At 42.0% G+C, this 5,048-nt stretch overlaps 1 pseudogene across 1 annotated transcript; it reads right to left on the reverse strand.

Moving 5' to 3' along the window:
* Positions 1 to 555: 555 nt before the first annotated feature.
* On the reverse strand, positions 556 to 1,018 carry LOC105519365 (annotated as a pseudogene). The gene has a single exon (XR_001002954.1). The product of XR_001002954.1 is annotated as a 60S acidic ribosomal protein P2 pseudogene (transcript).
* Positions 1,019 to 5,048: the final 4,030 nt, after the last annotated feature.

Consider the following 5,048-nt stretch of genomic DNA (forward strand, 5'->3'; position numbering starts at 1 on the left):
TTTTTTTTGAGACAGAGCCTCACTCTGTCGCCCAAGCTGGAGTGCGGTGGCCGGATCTCAGCTCACTGCAAGCTCCGCCTCCCGGGTTTATGCCATTATCCACCCCCAGCCTCCCAAGTAGCTGGGACTACAGGCGCCCACAACCTCGCTCGGCTAGTTTTTTGTATTTTTAGTAGAGACGGGGTTTCACTGTGTTAGCCAGGATGGTCTCGATCTCCCGACCTCGTGATCCACCCATCTCGGCCTCCCAAAGTGCTGGGATTACAGGCATGAACCATCGCGCCCGGCCACATGTCCTCGTTTTAAACTAGTTTCTATTATATGTCCATTCCTCAAAAAGACATTGATGTTCAGATTTCCAGATACTGAGAACATATTACAATTCATGACAAACAGAATAAAAGGTTTCAGATAAGGTCAATATTACCAATCTCCTAGTGAAATATAGAGAGATTATAAATTATCACAGTGGGTTCAATATAATCTCAAGGGTTCAAAAATGTGGAAGATACATAAAGAACAAAATACATCCAAGTGTTGGGATGTAAGTTTTCATTTTTTTTTAAATGTATAAAAAGGCTTTATTTGTAGGGGAGCAGGAATTTAATCAAAGAGGTCAAATCCCATGTCATCGTCTGACTCTTCAGACTCCTCCTCCTTCTCATCTTTCTTCTCCTCTGCTGCAGCAGGTGCGGAACCAGCTGCAGGCGCTGCAGAGCCTGGGGCAGTGGATACGGCCACAGCCCCACCGGCAGGTACACTAGCAAGCTTGCCAATACCCTGGGCAATGACGTCTTCAATGTTTTTTCCATTCAACTCACCAATAACCTTGTTGAGTCGGTCGTCGTCCGCCTTGATGCCCACGCTGTCCAAGATCTTCTTGATGTCCTTGCCGCTGGGGTAGGAGTTACCCCCAAGCGCAGCCAGCAGATAGGAGGCGACATAGCGCATCGCCGCGGCTTCTGCAGCGGCGGCAGAGAGGCCTCACGCGTGCGGCCTCAGCAGTGACAGGGAGGAAAAGGAACGGGATATAAGTTTTCAAATGGATTTTTATAAAAATTGTTTACTTGAGTGATCCTTCCACATTAACATACACTTGTATTCATTAACTGACAAAGTAATATTAATTCTAAATAATTGTAACTGTTTTGGGACTTAATATAAAGTCAGAGAATGCAGGGCAATGAGAATGTGGTTTCTAAAACAGGGGGCCCAGGTGCATGAGGAATATAGACAGTCTGCCCCCTATGGAGGCATAATTTTAAATATACTGGTCTTGCACTGTTTTGTAGAAAGTAATATAAAGGCTGAATTATCAAAAATTAATGTGATAGATTTTATCAATAACAAGTGGGCAAAATAAAAATAAAAAGAACTATTTTGACAACTTTAGAATCTCACTGATAATGTGAGATTTATTATTCTTTCCCCCCTCCCACTCCGAGATGGAGTCTTGCTCTGTCACCTAGGCTGCAGTGCAGTGGTGTGATCTCGGCTCACTGACACCTCACCTCCTGAGGTCAAGCAATTCTCCTGCCACAGCCTAGTACCTGGGATTACCAGTACCCATCACCACACCCAGCTAATTTTTGTATTTTTTCTTTTAGTAGAAACGAGTTTTCATCGTATTGCCCAGGCTGGTTTTCAACTCCTGACCTCATGATCTACCCATCTTGGCCTCCCAAAGAGCTGGAATTACAGGCATGAGCCATGGTTCCTGATTGAGATCTATTATTATTTTTCAGATATATAAAATATGTTTTTCCATGCTATTAATATAAATGTACTTTTTACATATGCTATTATTAAAAATGTTGTTTTCTCTTCAGCTGGCATTGTAATCTTAGCCAACAGCTTTTTTCTGTTCTTCCCCATTTTCACACTCTGGGTCAAAGGCCTAAGCCTCATGATCTGATCATCGGTACATTGGCCTTCATCCATATAGTGATACTCCTCGTTGTAATTGAGTTTTTGTCTCCAGGCATTTTTGTATCAATGAATTTGCAGAATTACTTCAACTATAAGGCTTTTAAGAAACATGATCAGGGAAATGGGGACCATCTCCCTCTGCCCAACAGGCCAAAATTTCCACCATAACTGCAAAATTAAATGAGGATGAACGGATTACAACACGTTCAAGTTGCAATGAAAGGCAATATTGCAAGGAATAACCAATCTAGTAATGGTCAGCACATGTGTGTTTGTGTCTGAGGCCAAGAATAAATTTATCCACTGGGTAGCCACTGCTGTAAAAGAAGCCAACAGCAGTTAATGTTGGTTATGTGTTGAGTTGCCAGAGGCCACTGGGAATGGGCTACCTTAGAAAATTGTCCCTGCCAACATTTTTGAATGGCTATGTTGCTATCAATGGGGCCATAACAAAAACACTTGCAATCCAACCTGGACTTCCTTTGACCAAACCAAGCAATCTATCTTTGCCCAAGTCAGACAAAATGTGAACTCCACCCTCGCCTTGTGTCAAAAGCCTTGGTATTCTGCTCAATATGTATACAATGGTACATACTGGGAACTGCTGTGCTGGTGGCCACATTCCATATAGCACCACTTTTTTCTGAAGGCCTTAAGTGGCCTCTTTAATGTTATTCTGGGATTTCTCCTGCCAGACAATTGTCAACACATACTCCAAATCAACAACATTGTCTCCAATAAAACACAACCTCTTTCACATTTTAATAGCAGCTTAATACACTATAATTATAGTAAAACCATTGCTGTCCCCTGGAGGGGCCTTCTGGGTATGTGGATCCTATGGATGGCAATATCTGCTCTCATATTGGATGGGGAGATGCACTTGAGGGTGGCCATTAATTCCGTTCACCATCAGGGAAAATACACTCCTCCCCAGTAATCTAGATGCTTTCAAACATCGCTGCTTACAAATCCGCTGGACTGCCTGGTGGTGGTACCCTACAGTCCTGCTTCAGCAACAAATTAAAATGTTAAGCTTGCATGTAGAAAGAGCTCTTAATGATAGTAGCACCAAACTTACATTGTTATCGGATGAATTTGCTCAGCTGCATACTGTTATGTTGCTAAATTCAATGGTGTTACATATGCTAATCGCAGCCCAAGTAGGGGTTTACACCTTATTGCATACTGGATGTTATGTGTATATCCCAGACAATTGTCACAATATTACTCTCCTTGCAAAGCCATGGTGGGTGTGGTAATATTAACTGTGCTTTTAATTCTCTTGTGCTAACCCTGTATATGTAATCTACACCAACTGTGCCTTCCCCGAGTACCTGTAAGGGTATTTTTCTACAATTGGGTATCAAATTGAGGCTGAATGTGGAGGAAAAATTAAATATTAAATTTGAGCTCAATTGAACACAGAAACAAACAATAGTCACCAAGTCCCACAACAGGTTGTTTGAACCTGTTGAGGGATTTATCCAGCATTGCTTGGGAGAAATCTTTATTTCAATCTATTACAATCACAAAAACAAGTTGAACTTTTTGTGTTCTTTGGGCCCAGTCACAAAGCTCCCTCGTGACTGGGCCTCATGCCAAACAACACATTACAAAAAGAGCTAGGGTTCTAGACTGTATCAAAGCTTCATGAGACCTCTCCTTATCTGTGCACGGACAGGTGACTGACTCTGGAGCCCAGACTATTGCTTACCAGTCTGGCAATGATTTCTCTATAGTCTGGTGAGTGTAAATATATATATTTTTTCTCTTCTCCCCTTCCCATTGCAATTTGTTTATTATAACATTTGCTGATTATATGATTTGCTTATTATATCTGTATTGCCATATACTTGGGTTAAAGGCTGATTACCCTTGAAGGTATTGTGTGTATTTCTTTTCTTCTCTCCTCACATGCTTCCTACACAGAACAATACCCACATTAGAAAATCTGCTCTCCAGATCAGGCATAGACTTTCAGCCACAGAGGAATCTAGATGACAGCTTGAAGTCTTGGGACTAACATCTGAGTACACAAATTTGGATACCGACACCTTTTTGTCTCACCAGTCATGACCTGAGATATGATCATATAAGATTCACCAAATTTCCAGCACCTAACCACATGTTCCTTCCTCTTCCCAGATGAGGGCCTCTTCATTTCCTGCTCCTGACCCTTACACACACATATGGTGATGGTGAGGGGGTATGAAGCTACCCAGATGGATTTACAAATGAAGACTTGCTTAGATGGGACAGCCCTGGGCTCCTTGGTTTTAGATTTGGTGGCTTTTGCCAGTGGCTTGAAGCATTGAGGTTGAAAAATTGAGAACTGAGCCAACTTCTGCATCTTTAGAAAAGGCTTTCACTCTAACCCTGCTGAAGCAAGAGCCTCAGAAAGTTGGTATACAGCAGAACATGTTTCTCTCTTGAGAGATTATGGCCAACTGAGCTGTATAGGTGACTGTCTTTAGAATGTAAGTTTTTGATTACCAGAGTCCTTAGTACTGTTATGGTCTTTCACCAAAGAAATGAGGTCATTTCTTGAAGGTTTTATTTTTCCTTCAATAAGACATTCTCAAAGGCTTTTCTGAATTACTGACTGCTCACCTTTCTCTCCCATTTCATCTTATTACCTCTGCACAATTATGCAAATACAGCACCTCCTGCACTAGTCCCTGAGGAAATGGAATGCAGCCAGAGCCACAGGTTTGGGAATACAAAGCTGAGTTAAAGTCCTTATGTTTAATTTATTAATTCTGTGATCCCAGGTATGTCATTGTGCCTCTCAGGGGCTCCATAGTCTCACAAGCTGCACAGTGGGGATGATGCTAACATCTACTTCCTAAGGAATGTTTCAGGTGTATGTAAGATAAAACATAAAAATCATGGTTTTATGTCACCTGTAAATAACGCACACACTTAGAAATGGAAGCATTAGGAGAATAGGTGGGAGGTAGCAAGGTAGCATGGGCCACAACTCAAGTAGACCTGGGGTCTAGCAGTGTGATCTTGGGAAAGTCACTTCGGCACTGGGCCTCAGTTTCATTCTGCTCCCATAAGAGATTGAAATTAAATGTAGCTATCATCCTCTGGCATTGATGTGGTTTAGCTGT

This window comes from Colobus angolensis, unplaced genomic scaffold, assembly GCF_000951035.1.
Source record: "Colobus angolensis palliatus isolate OR3802 unplaced genomic scaffold, Cang.pa_1.0 Scaffold346, whole genome shotgun sequence".
NCBI classification, from domain to species: Eukaryota; Metazoa; Chordata; class Mammalia; order Primates; family Cercopithecidae; genus Colobus; species Colobus angolensis.